The sequence below is a fragment of the Artibeus jamaicensis genome, unplaced genomic scaffold (assembly GCF_021234435.1).
Source record: "Artibeus jamaicensis isolate MK-2021 breed Jamaican fruit bat unplaced genomic scaffold, CSHL_Jam_final contig_490, whole genome shotgun sequence".
In the NCBI taxonomy this organism is placed as follows: domain Eukaryota; kingdom Metazoa; phylum Chordata; class Mammalia; order Chiroptera; family Phyllostomidae; genus Artibeus; species Artibeus jamaicensis.
Window position 1 is genome coordinate 17,975,836 of NW_026521861.1, and position 16,417 is coordinate 17,992,252.

Here is a 16,417-nt window from a genome sequence, read left to right on the forward strand (position 1 = left end):
GGCATCTCACAATTAATGCAGCTCACGAGGCTGAGAGGGAGCCGCTTCGCACAACGCCTTCTGGTTATTTAAGCTTCACCCCGACCCAGAGCTGAGTGCAGTGGCTCAGACACAGCACGCTACATGGGGAGTGTGCGTCTTTAAGAAACCAGTTTGTAGGCAGTTTAATTTCAATACAGCAGAGCATACGTCTATTGGAAGGAGCTGAGGACCCCATCAAACCCAATTAGGCAGCAGACACCTCCCCAACCTTAAAGGTACCTGAGGGGCAGGGTGGAAGTTTCCCTCGGATCTTTGAGTGTTTTACTGGTACAACCGCTTTCACCAGTGAAACCAACAGCATTCAGGAATGGAAGTGACAGATCCTCTCGGCCACGCCACTTGGGTTGAGGAAAAAGACGTAGAGAAGGGAAGTGAGCAGCCCCAGAACATGGAGCAGTGAGAACTGGGACTGGAAATGTCCAGGCCTGAGCCACGGCGGACAGTCCAGCAAACTGAGGCCAGACTGCCTGGGTTCAAGGCCTGACTCTACCACTCACGGGCTGCCAGAACTCAGGCACGGTGGACCTCTCTAGCCTCAGTCTTCATGTCTGTGTAATGGGCATGGTGACCGACATTGATCTTAAAGTCTAATGACATAATGTAGGCCAAAACTAGCACAAGTGCACCCTGCCTGATGTAGCTCAGTGGATTGAGTGCGGGCCTGCGAACCAAAGGATCGCGGTTTGATTCCCAGTCAGGGCACATGCCTGAGTTGCAGGCCAGTTCCCAGCAGGGGATGCACGAGAGGCAACCACACATTAATGTTTCTCTCCCTCTCAATAAAATTAACAACAACAACAAAAAAACTAGCACAAGTGGCCCAACATTGATTACTATGATCAGAACTCATCTCCCGATTCCCTACCCAACACTCTTACACCAAACTGCTCTTGGTGCTTCCATACCCCCATGAATCCCTCAGCTGGGGAAGGAGGTTCTCTTGTGTGTGCACCCGGGATGATACCCCACAAAGCACCACGTGGGCATGTGGAACACACGGAAAACATAAACATGGGCCTTCCGGGATTTACTGGCCCGATGGAAATGAATTTTAACTGATGGCTTATGGGAAGGGATCTGAAGACAATCTAGGAGATAAACGACAACACTGAGGTCGTGAGGCTCTAAAACGCTTCCAGGGTGCCGTAGAGCCCCGGCTGAATCAACCTAGAGGGCAGCAGAATAGGGCCTGTGGCTTAGTTAACGGGGCCCTGCCCACTTCCTGATCCTGGTGGCCACGGAGATGCCATCACTGTGGGAGGCTGGCAGAGGAGTACACAGCCATTCTGCACTGCCCCTGTAGCTCCTTGAGAGTCTGACATTATTTCAGAACAAAAAGCTGAAATGAAACAAGGAAGTAACATCTTGGAGTGCCAAAAATTAAGGGGATTCTTGGCGCATTGCCAGCATGCCAATACAGTCAGTTTCCAGACGTCGCGGCCCCACGGGAATGTGGGAAGAGATGCTGAATGAGCATCTGAAATGATTCTAAATTGAGCTACTCTGAAAGAAAAAAAAGTTTCTCTTATTTCTCCACTTCCTAAAACACAGGGAAATTTATTTTTTGCTCATTGTTTAAAAATGAATCATCCACAACATAAAATGGAGATGTATATTGCTATGACAACTGATAAACATATCGTGGGGAAGTTTTATTAGGAAAACTTCCCCACGATACACCCTGAAGGAGGTCCAGAAAGGACCAGAGAGAGGCTTAAAGTTTATGAAAATAACTGACAGAAACAATTTGTTGAGGCCCTAAGTTGTGTTGGGTCAACCAGTTGGCCGTTGGTCATCATTCCCAAGAAGAAAAAGCTGTCATTGACTTGTCATTAAAATGGAGTGACTGTATGCTGGTGGAGAGTATACGAAAAGACTGAGGAGGTGGAGGACCAGGAGGTCAGAGGACCAAACAAGCTATTCTCATGAAGACCCCGGTACATGGCGTGATGGCAGCACCTGGGGTGGGGAGGCCACCTGGGGGTACATTCTAGGAGGAAGGGAGATGATTGCAAGAAAGGGACAGTGAAGGGCAGGGCCCTGGAGGAGCCGAGGTTCTCGCAGACAATCAGGAAAGAAACACCCAGGTTAGGATGGGGAGGAAGAAGACCCTCCACCTGAGAGGGCTCAAGAGGAAGTCAAGTCCTGAGGAAGGGCTGGGACTCAGTCACTCGGTCATGGCCTTGAGCAGTGCTCGAGGAAGGGGCCACACCAGCACAGGGGTTTGCTATGCCCTAGTCCCTCTCCAAAGGGTCCCCTCCCCTGAACCAGGCAGCCTACAATTGTCACTGAAGTCAATTTGTCGGCAGCATGCTCACCTTTAGGATTGCACTGTTTCAGTCTTGTGTTTCTGAGTGTGGTTTCAGCTGCGCACAGAAGACTTCTCCCTCAAGCATGTGCTTCCATAAAAATAACTTCTGCTCCCCAGCCAAACCTTAAGTGAGAGGACAGGGAGGATGGGTTTCCTGAAAGTGCACCAGCCATGAGCTGGCCAGCACTGGGCTCGCATTCTTCACCCAGAGACAAGACAGGAAGAAGGCGGTGCTGTAGAGGCTAATCTAGATGATGCATGACAAGGAAGAATGGACAGCAACCCAAGTGTGCTCTAAACCAGCTCTCCCAAGCCCACCCCATCCCCAGCCCCTCTGGGGATCTTGGTGCTCACTGTTCCCTCTGCTTGCGATGCTCTTCCCAGGAATCCAGCATTGGTGCCTTCTTGTGGTTCAAGGACCAGCGTGGAGGTCGCCCCCTTGGGAAAGCCATCCCAATCACCTAGTCAGTCGCTCCCCATCGTACGGTGCTTCTTGGTTCTCTGACATTTGTGAACTTGAGATGCTCTACTCTGCGAGTACAGAGACCCTGTCTGTCTCACTATAACTAGATGCTGAGCTCTGAGGGCAGTGTCGAGCACAGAGCAGGTCCCGGTCACTAGAGGATAACTCTTAAGGGAGGTGCAGAAAAGTTGGGGAACTCGAAGGGTCAGCCTCCCAAATGTTCTTCATTAAAGAAGCTGAAGGAGAGGACTTCCACCAAGATGGAGGCATAGGTGGAAACACCTTGTGTCCGAGTACAACCAAATCTAAAAACAACAAAGTTTTAACAACAATAAACGCAATCAAACCACACAGAAAATCAACAATACTGAGTCCGAAAACAACAAAATGCTCAGCTAAACCGGTAAGAGGGGCGAAACCAGCAGCGAAGTGGGTTGGCCAAAAAGATCCCCGACCAGGGCGGTGCGCTAGCAGCCGAAAGCGCAGATCCCAGGTGTGGGGTGGCTGCGGGCGGACACAGGGAAGAGGAGCGGCTGGCTGTCTGCGGTCGGTTGAGCATTTGTGTGCAGATAAACCAGTGAAGAGACGAGCATTGAGACAGACTGCACAGGCCCTGGTGCAGGGCAGTGGGCTCGCACATTTACGCTCAGATAAACAGGTGGGGGCCAGCAGTGGGACGGACAGGGAGAGCAGAGAGAACTGCCATTGCTCCCTCTCTGACCCCACCCCCACATACAGCTTCACAAACCAGCGACCTGGGTGGCCCCGCCCTGGTAAACAACTAAGGCTCTGCTCCTCATACGGGACAGGCACAAACAGATAAAAACATGGCTCAAGAACAACTCAGAGCCCCAGAGCAGATAAATCTAAGTGATGAAGAAATAGCCAAACTTTCGGATGCTCAGTTCAAAACACAGGTGATCAGGATCCTCACAGAACTGGTTGATTTTAGTCACAAATTAGAGGAACATATGAAGGCTAAACTAATTGAAATGAATGGTAATGCACAGGAAACCAATAGTAATAGAAAGGAGACTGGGATTCAAATCAAGGGAGTAGACCAGAAGGAAGAAAAAAATGACCAAACAGAAAAGAATGAAGAAACAAGAATTCAAAAAAATGAGGAGAGGCTTAGGAACCTCCAGGACATCTTTAAACGCTCCAACATTTGAATTATAGGGGTACCAGAAGGGGAAGAGGAACAGTCACAAGTGGAAACCTTATTTGAACAAATAATAAAAGAGAACTTCCCCATTCTGGCAAAGGAAATAGACTTCCAGGAAATCCAGGAAGCTCAGAGAGTCCCAAAGAAGTTGGACCCAAGAAGGAACACACCAAGGCACATCATACTTACATTAGCCAAAATTCAAATGAAGGAGAGAATCCTAGAAGCAGCAAGAGCTAAGGGGACAGTCACCTACAAAGGAGTTCCCATCAGACTGTCAGCTGATTTCTCAAAAGAGACCTTACAGGCAAGAAGGGGCTGGAAAGAGGTATTCCAGGTCATTAAAACCAAAGACCTACAACCAAGATGGCTCTATCCAGCAAAGCTTTCATTTAGAATGGAAGGGCAGATAAAGTGCTTCTCAGATAAGACCAAATTCAAGGAGTTCATCATCACCAAGCCCTTATTATATGAAATGTTAAAGGGACTTACCTAAGAAAAAGAAGATAAAAAAAGATGAACAGTGAAAGGATAACAAACTCACAGTTATCAACAACCACACCTAAAACAAAAGCAAATTAAGAAGACAGCTACATCAGGAGTGAACCATAGAAATGAAGATCACATGGAGGATTAGCAACAGGGGAGTGGGAGGAGGAGAAGGGGGGAGAAGGTACAGAAAATAAGTAGCATGGACGGTAGATAGAAAATAGATAGGGGGGAGGGCAAGAATAGTAGGGGAGATATAGAATCTAAAGAATATAAGACACGTGTTCATGAACTAAAGGGGGGAGAATGGTGCGGGAGGGGTGTGCAGGGTGGAGGGGAACGGAGGGGGGGAAATAGAACAAATGTAATGGCATAATCAATAAATAAATAAATAAATAAAAGTTTAAAAAAAAAAGAAGCTGAAGGACTCGGGGCACGTCCCTTCACCTCCACGGGTCTCGGCTGCCCCGGCTGTGAAAGAAGGGTGAGCAGGACAGGAAAATGGACCGAATGATCTGTGAGACCCTTGCTATCCCTGCACCGTGGGTCAACTGTCAACTGTCCAGTCTACTCTTGCCTATTCTTGCCTTTTCTTCTTTCATCCATTTGTCATCCATCCATCCATCCGTTTGCCCATCCATGCTTTCCATGGGCTAGCCCTGGGGATATAACCTTGAATAGGGTGCATTTAATGTCCTAACCTCCCGGTGACAGAGATGTAATGGAGGTGATTCCTGCACTGATCAGCTAAGTGCCAAAGGAGACTCCTGGGCCCCTGGCTGGGCTGCTGTGGAGATGAGGGCGTGGCCCTGCATGGAGAAGCAGGGCTGATGACCCACAGATGCTGCAGGGCAAAGGAAAATGTGTGTTGGCTGTACCTAGGGTGCCCCGTCAAGAAACCCAGAGTCATGGTCCAAGTCCCAACACAGAATGAGGACAAAAGAGGCTCACTCCTGAAATCACTGTGCAGGTCACCTGTCCCTCATCTTTGCCGTGGAAGCACTGGGAAGTGACTATGAATTCCTCGGAAGAGTGATTCTAATCTCTGCTAAGTTCTATCAGTAGTCCCTAGCTAAAGAGCCCAGCATATGTGTGCACACACAGGCACACACTCACACACATGTATGTGTGCTCTCACACACACGGGTGCCCAGGGCCCACCCTCCAAGCACTGATGTAGGATTGGAGTAGGTGTATTTCTTTCTAAAGGCTCCATGAGGGTCTTGATGCAGCACCTGGACTTAGAAACAATGAGATTCCTGCAAAGTTTACTTCTTATGACACTTGGACAGCTTCATTTGATGTCAACAGTAACCACATGGAACATAACCAGGAGGAACTTAACAGATGAACTTTCCCAAGCATTGAGAACACTGCAGCCATCAAACACTTCCATCTACTGCATCACAACTCCAAGGGTACCTGGAAACCAAGCACCTGAAAAGCTTGTCCGGGAGGACAGCCTCGCGCCCGGGATGCACCCCCAGCCCTGGCAGAACGGCCCGCTCTCCCATCTCCACGGATGGGCCCTGCAGCCCCATGCAATCCCTCCAAATCTTTGGCCAGCAGAATTCTTTAAAAACAACTTCATAACGTCCCCTGGGGTAACTGCCACAGCCCCTTATTTATGGGCTTGGCCAGATCAGATAAAATGTCATTGTCTGAATTGGTTCTTAATTTAATTATTCCCCGGGTAAGTGCTGGCCTTGCTGCAGGGGCCAGGACTAGAAAGGAGCTGGCGCCATGGGTTGCAGTGTTTGCGGACGTGGGACGCTCCAGAGCCTTCAACAGGTCAACTCGAGTTGGGGCAGTTGCTTAGGGTTAGGGGGCCGGGGGTGGGTGGGGAGGTAGGAGGGGCCGAGAGCTAAGGGAAATAGGCTTTCCTCTTGATACAATGACATGTTCTAAAGTTGAATGTGGTACAGGTTATACATATCTGGGTGTATGCAAACAACCAGTGAACTACATCATTTCAGTGGGTGAACTGTATGGTGTGTGGCTTAATGTCAATAAAGCTGTTCTTAAAAGAAATAAGTGGAATGGGCAAAAGGTCTGTTCCCTAATTTTAAAAAACAAACCCAACGAGAACTTGGTAAAACACACACACGCACACACACACACACACACCCCTACACAGTTCGTGGCTTCCTAACAGGCCTGAAGGCACGCAGCCGACTTTCGGTGGGCAAATCTCCTCCCATAAACCAAGAAAAACTGCTGACTCAGAAGTAGGCAGGACTGCATTTTTCTATTGATCTGTTTCCATTTTAACAGCCAAAAGCAAATTTATTTTCTACCACCCAAAGGGCAACCAAGGTCTCCTCCGCCTTTTAATATACCATTTTCATCCTCTGAGCCAAACCGGATCCCAGGATCCCATCAAAAGGATCTGTGGATTTGCAAGCACCCCCGGCCGGCAGACAACGGGGAGGGGGGCTGGAAGATATTCCGGATGCGGAGGTCCCATTTGCTAAGCTCCCACTCTTCTTTCGCACATCTTTCCACACCTCTTTTTCCCACAGAAACTGCTACAGCGTGGGCATAAATACTCTTCAGAGTTCGGACGACAGAAATGGAGAGCTGATCCCTCCCTTCATCTTCTCCTTTATTCCTGCTGGTAACTTTCTTGGGCAAGTTCAGCATGTCCTAAAAGCAGCTATTTCCTCTGACTTTCAAAACAGTGCACTTGGACCAGCCCTTCCGGAACATATCATCCTTGGTAAGAACTGTGACAGAGAATCAGAAGGGTCATATCACAGAACAGCACAGGTCGGTCTAACAGTGACCACAGATGTGGTAGCCGGGAGTTTGCCTCGGTTCGAGAACACCCTGTCACGCAGGAAGAGGGTCCTTCCTCACCAAGGATGCACCATTTCCGAGCCATTTCTAAGCCCAGCCGATGTGTCTTGCAGGCACAGAATGCTCCCTGATGGCCCAAAGGAAGCACCCAATGGGGGAAGTTCCATGCTAAACAATGGATGACCTATCAGGGGCAGCGTGGGGGCCAAAGCCCAGCTGCCTACTCCTCTCCCCTTGAATCACACCCACTCACGCCCTCTCCAGAGTGGAGCTCAGCATCCTGGTGCTCCAGGAAAGGAAAGACTCCCAAGAAGATATATGCCTAACACCATACAGCCAGGACACCACGCCCTTTGCAAGACAGAGAGGGAGAAGGCAAAACCGGGACAGAGAGAGAAGGCAGAGGACCCCTGTCCCTCCACTAGTCTCAGTCCTGAGGCAGCGATGTGCAGTGGGCAGAAGAGAACCTGGTGCCCAGGCTGGCTGGGGAAAAGAAGGCCCTGGTGCCAGCCAGCCAGGGGCCGCAGCTGGGGGACTGGGGCTCCGCCAGGACCCTACCTGCTCCCTTGTCCCACTTGCCCTTCACCTGTGATGAGAGAAAGGTTGCCAGGTAGGAAACAGGTGAATGAGGAGGGGCTGGCTTATCGACCAGGTTGGCCCTCTCAGACAGAGCATTTGCTGATACTCTGGGGGAGGGTTTTGAGAACTCCCCCTGTGCACACATACATGTGCACACGCACACGCCATGCCAGGAACAGAGGCCTGGCCTCGCTCCACTGCAGCCCCCAGTCTCTCACTCCAGAGCAGAGCCGGCGGCCAGATGAGGGGTGATATTCTGCCGCCCACGTCTGAGCTGTTATTCTCAAGAAAAATGGAAAACTAAGCTGCTCCCAAGACTCTGATGAAGGAAGACAGCCCACCAAGCCCTTCAACTCCACCTGTGAACCAGAAACGAGGACTTCCCGCTCCCCACGCTGGGCCACACAGAAAGGACACCATCCTCCTAAAGTGACAGCACTTCTGAAATTCAGCATCTGCTTACGTGACGCAGAGATGAGTCAGCAGGAGCCAAGCCCCCACCTGGAGGCACAGGAAACTGAGGACAGAGGAGCCAGACGGTCTCCCAGAATCCCCAGGGACCTGGAGGGAATCTTCGCCTTCTGGGTGTGGCTGAATGATGAGAAGTGCATGTTGGGAAAGACAACCTTTTGGCCCAGATTCCCCAGGGCAACCCGGCTTTCCTGAGATCCCTCTGTGCACAAAGCTAACACAGTTCTGTGTGTACATTTGGAAGACTCTGTATATAAACAGGTTCACAAATCAGAGCAGATGATCCTCTGTAGACCAATAGTCTGACTTTTGGCTTGGAAATTACACTCCCTATAAATACATGCCAGGACATACTTTATGTTCTTAATGCAAATATTTACATTCCAAACAAAGACGCAAGGGACTTCAAGACAAGCTTCCTCTACCCAATGGAAGAAACACTTGTGGGCCCCACATTTTTGCCCACGTAGATGTGGCTCCTGCTCGTGTTTCTGAAACACCAGCCAAGTTTCCGTACTGTTTCTTCCTGAGACTCTCAAGACACAAAATCCTGCGGTTACTACATTTAATAGCCCAAAAGCTAATGCCAGGAAATCCAAAGTTGTTCCATGATGCGCCTGACTTCTCCTGAAATTCAGTGACAAGTGTTAACTTTCCTATACCATGCTACCAAGTGGGGGACCCTCCTCTGTGGTCTGGGCACACACCCAGAAGCCCACACGAGGTCTGAAATACCCTTTCTCCAGGGGAAGTGGGCTTCTGAAAGAACTGGGTTAACTGGATGCATTAAATGAACAAATGGCAGACCCCCTTGCCCGGGGATAGGCCCGGCTGTGGGTGGGCCCCCAGACACCCTCTGCCCCCTTGAGAGACTCAAAGGTAACACTTGGCTGAGGGGAGGGAGTCAGGTGGGAGAGATGGTAAGAGTTATTGGCAAAGGCTTCCCACAAGTTCAGGCCCTATGAGAAAACCAAGAGGAGGTGGAAAAGGTTGTCTAGGCCCAGGCCAGTATCTGATGCAGCCTTAAAGTCAGAATGTAGCCTCAGCCTCAAGGCCCAGTGCTAATCCTCATCTTTGTTTGGCCAATCACTCCCACTCTCTGCAGATAAGAAGACTCCGTTGATAAGCCTCATTGTGTAACCTCAATGCCTCACTGTCTTCATCCACAGCAGGCCTGCAAGGTGCTATGTGTCAGTACCCGGCCCCATGGGCCAGGCCCTGGGCTCAGACTTAGTCCCCAGACTGGGGGGTTGGGGGGTGGCAGGCTTTTCCTTCCCTCTCCTGGGGTCTGCACCTGGTGGAGTCGGCACCATCCCAGGAGCGTGGAAGGAGGACCTGGACATTGCAGAGTCAGCATCTGGCCTGCAGGCTGCCTGCCGAGGAGGGGTTGCCCCAGGACAGGCTTCAGCCTTCGAATTCTGCCTGCAACCAACCAGCAGAAGTCAGCCAGCCCAACTACCTGATTCCCAGTTTAGGATGACCCTGCCCCCTCCCCCGCCTGTTCGACTGCATTCCTCAGCATCAGCTTCAGCGGGGAGCAAACCTCACCTTTTTATCCCCACCCATCCTCCGCCTGCCCTCTCTCTCTGTAGGTTCAGCACTCAGCCAGGAAAGAGGGGTTCAATTCGAGGCACTCCTTTGAATCCTAAATTGTACAATTCCTGATACTCAAACCACACTACTAGGCAGAAATTACTAACCACCTTTTACAGATAAGGAAACTGAGGTTACAAGGCGATTAGGCAGCAAGTATCTCGTTGACGGGCAACAGGAAGGTGCTGTTGCGCTTACCCTCTTTTAGCCTGAGTGCACCAGCGGGTTTCAGGAAGGGCAGCACCACAGGCCCCTTCTGACGAGGGGGGAGGCCAGAGAACACCCCCAGAGACCTCTCGGACCCCAAGGTGCAGGTTCCGACCGCCTAGCAAAGATGCCCAGAGCCCAGGCCCTGGGGGCAGCAGAGCAAGACAGAACTTTCCGGAGATCCAGGGCTGCCCGGGAGGGACGGAGCCAGCACCCCTCATGGCCTTTCCCCCCTCTCAGAGGCCACGCCACCATCTTTAGGACCACAGGGAGCAAAATGGAGCAGCGGGCGCCTATTCCATTTCAGGAGAAAATGTGAAACCGCCGGCTCCAGCATACTGTATGAAAAAATAATTGCGCCCGGCCTGCATCTCATTATTTGCCCTTGCTGGGGTATTTTCCAGGCACCAGGGTGACGAGGCTGCCTGTTTCAATATTTTCATCACAAACACAATTCTGGACAGCGGCCAAGTTTCCATTATAATGACACCTCTGCTTTTGAGGAGCTGCCAGCGCTGCTACCTCCTTCCTGGACCGGGATGAGCTCTAGAAACCGAAAATAGGTGTCAGGAACAGCCTGCCCAGCGAGCAGACCGGCCCCCCCACCACCACGCCTGCTCGGGGCTCTTTGAAGCTTCCAGTGCGCCTCACCATGTGACATTCAAAAGCTACCCCAACACATTTCCAGCGAGAGCGGCTGGGGCGGCCCTCTGCCTAACCGCATCAAGTGGGAACTCTGCCGAACGGATCCCTGGCCTGTCCGCAAGGCCAGCTGAGAGGGTCTCGCAGCGCGGCTGTGCGCCCAGCCCCTCCTGGCACAGATGAAGACACTGCCCAGAGATATGAAGCAACAAGCCCAAGAGCTGACTAGAACCCAAGGTGTCCTGAGGCTTCCAGCCTTAGGGGGTCTCATAGAAGGCTTTCAGGTAGAATACGCTACAAGTCATGCCGCTCCCCTCAGATTAGCACATACACATAAAAACTGCATGTGCAATTAATTTCAGGGGGTCCAGAGAGACAAGCCCCAGTTCGGAGCGTTACAGAGCACCCCCAGAGACAATGTTTACTGAGCACTTACTGTGTGCCAGGCACGGCCCCAAGCACGTGGCAGGTGTTCACTCGCCCCAGGACCCCGGCCGGCTCTGTGGCCCGTGTGTGAAGTCCCTCCTGTCAGCAGCACTGCCAGCTCTGCCTTGTTCCGGTTCCAGCTCGCCCACTCACCTGAGGGCTGCCTCCGCTACGTGCTGCGGGCCCCACCCACCTGGCCTCCAGGCCTGCTCCTGGGGCAGCGAGAGTCCAGGATGCTTATCACCACCACGGCTACTGCTACTGCTGCTGCCGCCGCCGAGTTTCCTCCACAGCCCTCCAAGGCCGGCTCAGACTGAAAACCTGCTTGCCGCTGCCCCCTCCCCCAGCTTCTGCTGGCTGGGTCACACCTGCCTTCCCCTCCCCCAACCCCACTTCACTCCTTCCTCCAGCCCCCTCCGGGATCTGCCCCCCCCATGCCCGAAAACTTGGTCTGCGTGATCTCAAAGGGTCTCCTCTGCTCTAAATGAGACAAAGGGGGGACACCTGTCTGAGCTGCCTGGCTCAGGGCCAGCTGGGAGCCAGCAGGAACCTGGCAAAAGACAGCTGTTGTGATCGAATGTCTTTCTCCCCAACCCCCGTACTTAAAAAAAAATTCTATATTAGCCCAAGTCAACACCGAACCTCCACTTTCTTCCTGGATGTCTAGGCTGGATACAGCGGGCAGGTAACTGCCGCATTTATGCTGCATTTCATGCTGTGAAAACACAGGTGCGCACATAAATCACCCTGTGCCGTGTTTCATGTAAGGGAGGAGCGTCTCCAGAAGGAAGTCGGGCCGGCTCTGCAGGACAAGGAAAGAATGCGTTGTGTGAATCCAAATGCTCTCTCTCCCAGTGCCCGCGGAGCTCAGTGTGAACGCAAGCTCTCCACTCGGAGCGCAGGAACAGAGCCACCCACGGGAGTCGGCCAACGGCACCCCCACTCCGGGCCGGGAGAGGAGACAGGGTGGGAGACGGCCACCAGCCACCGAAAGCGTCCCTTCCAACTCCCACCCTCTCTAAGGGCGCCCGCTGACCCACTGCTCAGAGGGGACACTCCCATGCCAGCAGCTACTTTGGAAACCATTTCTGCCCTTAGTATTTAAGGAGACTCCTCTCTCATACAAATGGGCTCCACGTGGCATCTGTGAAACCTGGGCCTGAGCAGACACGAGGGAGGGACAGGGCCTGGAGGCGTGGGCGGGGCAAGCGGAGTGCCAACCTGTTAGATCGTCTCCTGAGGCCTGGCAGGCCGAAGGAGCAGACCGAGGATGGGGGCGCAGGGGTCGGGGCAGAGACCTGGACTGATTACCCACTGTACCGCCTGTGTGAACTTGGGGGCAGCACCCCACTGCCGCGAGCCTCAGTTTCCACATCTGTTAAAGGAGACAACCCAGCCCTCCCTAGCGCTTACCCTTCCTTGCCTCATTGTCCTTCCCAGCTCTTCATGCCACTCACGGTTCATCCAGTGGCCTGGCAGGGGCATTTCCCTCTGTCCCCAAAGGCTGAGACGGTGTCTGTCTGGTCCCCAGACTCTCAACTAAGGGATCTATTTGGTAAATGAAATTATCTGAAGAGTTTTATGCAGAGTGTCACTTTCCACAGGACGGGGATTCATCCAGTAGCTCTTGAGTGAGTACATGACCCACAAGACTGGGAGGGAGGCTGGCACACAGCCAAAGGCACGATGCATTCCGGTCAATTCCTCATCCCTCAGCCTTCGGGACGTGTGGCCCCTGCATCTCACCATGTGTCACTTCTCTCTGACAGCGGGACACCATTCCCAGGACACGCACACAGCCAGATGTCAGGCCCACCAGCACACTCCCCTAACTCTCTACTCCACTTCGGGAATCTGAGCCCGCACTTAGAGATGAGGGCTTGGGGATTCCTGGGTAAACCGACAAGACCTTTCAAGTCTGTTTTCTTCCCCAGCCGGCTGGAGCCGAGTCAAAGCTGCCTTCTACACGCGGGTCATGGGCTCCCCTGTCCAGGGTGGCCCCAGTCTCCTCTCCCCATGTCCCTGCACTAGTGAGGGCAACAGCCAGCAGGCCCTAGCTGGCCGCCATCCAGTCGCAAAGCAGCTCTGACCCGAAGCTTCTGGGAGTGCAGGCTCAAAGGGCCTGGGGCTCCTAGGCTTTCTTCCCTGCTGCTCTCCAAACACCAAATAAGCATAGCTCCCTCCCCAGCCTTGCCTGCAAGCAGCCCCTCTTCTGGGAGCAGGGGTTCCTCTTCCCTCTGTCGGGCATGTGGGGAACCAAGCGCCTGGCCTCTCTGGCCAGATGAGCGGCAGCAGAGGATGACAAGGCCGCAGAGACAACAGTTGTTCCCGCAGCCACAGTCACAGGGCTGGGGGCCTTGGCCCACACCCTGGGTAGGGAACCACAAGCTCTAATGGCCAAACAGAAGCAGGTACCTGTGTGCTGATGGGCCCCCTGTGGGCAGACCTACCTCCCGGACCCCCAGGTCGTAGATGAAGGAACCCTGCCTGCTGCTCCCCCCTCCACACACACACACACACACACACACACACACACACACACACGCACACCATCTCAAAGCCCGCAGAGAACAGGCAGGAAGACCTGGAATTCCCTTGAGAAGGCCCCAGAGATAAACCTCCCCCCACCTCGGAGGAAGGATCTGATCAGAAGCCCCACTTCTGCTCCACAAAGCACTGAGAGAGACACTACCGTGCTGCCTCAGTTTCCCCACCCAGGAGGAGGCAAGAAGAATTTTCCTGCCAATCTTTCAGGACTATTAGAAAAACTCATTTGAAAAAAAAAACTGCCTAATTTAAGAAGTATTTTTATAACCACGCTACCTTAAAATCATCTCTAATCTGTACTGTGCATCAGTCCAGACATCCTGATTCAACAGTTTGTAAAATTAGTAAGTGCCATGTTCTGGGAGAGGACGCTTCCTGATTTTGCCAGGCGGAGGGGTGGGGGCCGAGTAGGAAAGCTGGGGATGGAGCATGGTGTGCGAGGGTCCGAGAGAAACTCGGGCAGATCTCCAGGCCTCGGGTTGCTCCGGGCCCTTCAGGGGTGCAAGTGCCCGCAGCCCGCCTTCCCGCTCCACCCCCAGTGGCTGCCCTCCTGGGCACCGCAGCTGGCGAGCAGCGGGCTGCACAAGGAGACGCGGAACCAGGGCGAGCCCCTCTGCTCAGCCCCACGGGACGCGGTGCCACAACCCCTCGAGAGGCGTCCCGGGGCTTCCTGGAGATACGACTTCATTCCCGAAAACTCCGTGCCACGAACTCACCCAACGTGAATCAGGTGAAGGGCCCCGGGACGGGAAGGCGGGAGTCCAAGGAACGGTCTCAACCCCAGCCTTGATCTCTCCCTCGCGAAGCCCCTGCACGCGGCGCGGACACCCAGCCGCCAGCAGCCCGCAAGCGAGCCCCATCCTTCAGTGTCAACACTGGCCGCTCCAACCGCGCGGGCCGATCCGGGCGGCGGGGCGGAGGGGCAACTGGGCACCAGGACCGCCAAGGGGCGGTCCGGCAGCCGCCGGGGGACCCAGGCGGCCCGAGTCCGAAACACACAAACACACGGACGCACGGACGCCGGCCAATCCTGTTCGTCCGGAGTCGGAAGGCGCTTCCACAGCTCTTCATTCATCCCCCAAAGGCCAGGTTCCCGTGCACCCGCACCTCCGTCCCGCGGTCCCAGGGCGCTCTCAGGGGGCTCCGAGGGGGCCAAGTGCGCCACGACCCACTGCCCCCCCCTCCCATGGCCACCGCGTCCTCTCCACCCCACACACAACCGCACAGACTCGCGCTCCATCACGATCGCCCGCGTCGCCCCCGCGCAGGGGCCGCTGCCACCCCGGCTGCCCACAGCCTCCGCTCCCCACCGGCCCGCCACGCCGCTCGGACCTGCCGCGCTCCGCTCCGCTCGGCTCGCCGCGCCCAGGCCGTTCAGGGACGCCGCGCCGCCGCGAGGAAGCGCCAGCAACTCCCGAGTCTCGCCGCTTCCCGAGCCTCGGCCGGGAGAAAGGAGGCGGCAGGGGGCGGAGGGCGGGGAGGGAAGGGAAGGGAGTGGGGAGCAAAAGTTCAGGCTGCTCTGGGCCCGACCGCGCCCCCGGCTCCTCCTGGGCCCGCCCCCGCGGTCCCCACCTCCGGAACCTGGTTCCACAGGCTTCAGCGCCCGGGACACCCGGTCCCGAAACGCACCCCCACCCCGCACGCCTCCTCCGCGGAGAGCAGTTGCGACAGAGCAGTCGCGAGACTGGAGCCGGGGATCGGGAGGTGGCTCCGAGCCAGAGTCGGGGGGAGAGTGACGGACGCCCACCTACCTGCCTCGGATGGCGCCCGGAAACTTCCCCGAAGTGTGCGAGGAAGCGGAGCGCTCGGCTGGGGAATTCCAGTCCCCCCACCGCCCCCAACCCCCACCAAGCCTACCAGCGCTCACTGAGTGAAAGCACTGGTCTGTTTGTCCGTCCGTCCTCTGCCTGCAGCTCCCAAAGCGAGGTGGCGCGGGGGCGCCCACTCCTGGAACCGTTTTTTCGGGTCAGCCGACCGCGTGTGCCCCGCGGCGTGCGCCCCCCGCAGGCCTCCGGCTGTCCGCAGCGCCACCACCCCGTCGCCAGGTCCCCAGTCCCCAAGCTCCAGCTGCATTCTCTTGAGCCAGGGAGGGGGCGTGCGAGCCCCGGCTCCGCCGGCGGCCAGCCTTTCCCCGTGGGCCCTCGGTGAGCGGAGCTCCCGTAGCACCGCAGGACCGGTGGCGAGGGGACGCTACCCGCTGGCGACGGCGGTAGCCTCGTGGACACCGAGCCCAAACCTGCCTCGGCTCAGCAGGCTCGCAAGTTCATTGTCTGCCGGGGCCGCCGCCGCTGCCATCACCACCATTGCGTCGGGAGCGCCGCGGGGAGTGAGGCTGCCGCGCAGCCTCTGCCGGCCGGGACTCCCTTCGCCCAGCCCCGGCCGCCGCCGCGGGCGCTGCCGGGCGGGAACGTGGAGGGGCGCTGGAGCCCGGAGCCAGACACCCACCCGCCGCTCCTCTCCGCCCCCATCCCCGCTGCTGGCAACCAACTTGTACCTGAGACACCCGAGTCCAGCCCGGAGCCTCTGCGGCTCCGGCTCCGCGGGAGCGCGCCCAGCCCTGCACCTCCAGCCCCGCATCCGGGGCGCGTCAACCTGACTCCCCGAGCGCTGGGAGGAAAAGTTTGGGAGTGACGTGCAGATGGCGAATGAAACATCCGAAGAGAACCCTCCCCCCGCCCCATGT

General features: G+C 55.1%; 1 protein-coding gene across 6 annotated transcripts in view; it reads right to left on the minus strand.

Moving 5' to 3' along the window:
* The window catches only part of CHST15 (carbohydrate sulfotransferase 15), a 67,962-nt gene extending 51,558 nt beyond the window's left edge, over nucleotides 1-16,404 (minus strand). For 2 of the 6 annotated variants that reach the window (XM_037159189.2, XM_037159190.2), the window contains exon 1: nucleotides 16,229-16,404. The gene's annotated coding sequence lies outside the window, so the exon portion shown is untranslated. Of the gene's footprint in view, nucleotides 1-12,600; nucleotides 13,252-15,066; nucleotides 15,204-15,485; nucleotides 15,543-16,228 lie in introns of those variants that run through there. The other 4 variants (XM_037159193.2, XM_037159192.2, XM_037159194.2 and 1 more) reach the window with 3 other exon arrangements.
* Between the last annotated feature and the right edge of the window lie 13 nt (nucleotides 16,405-16,417).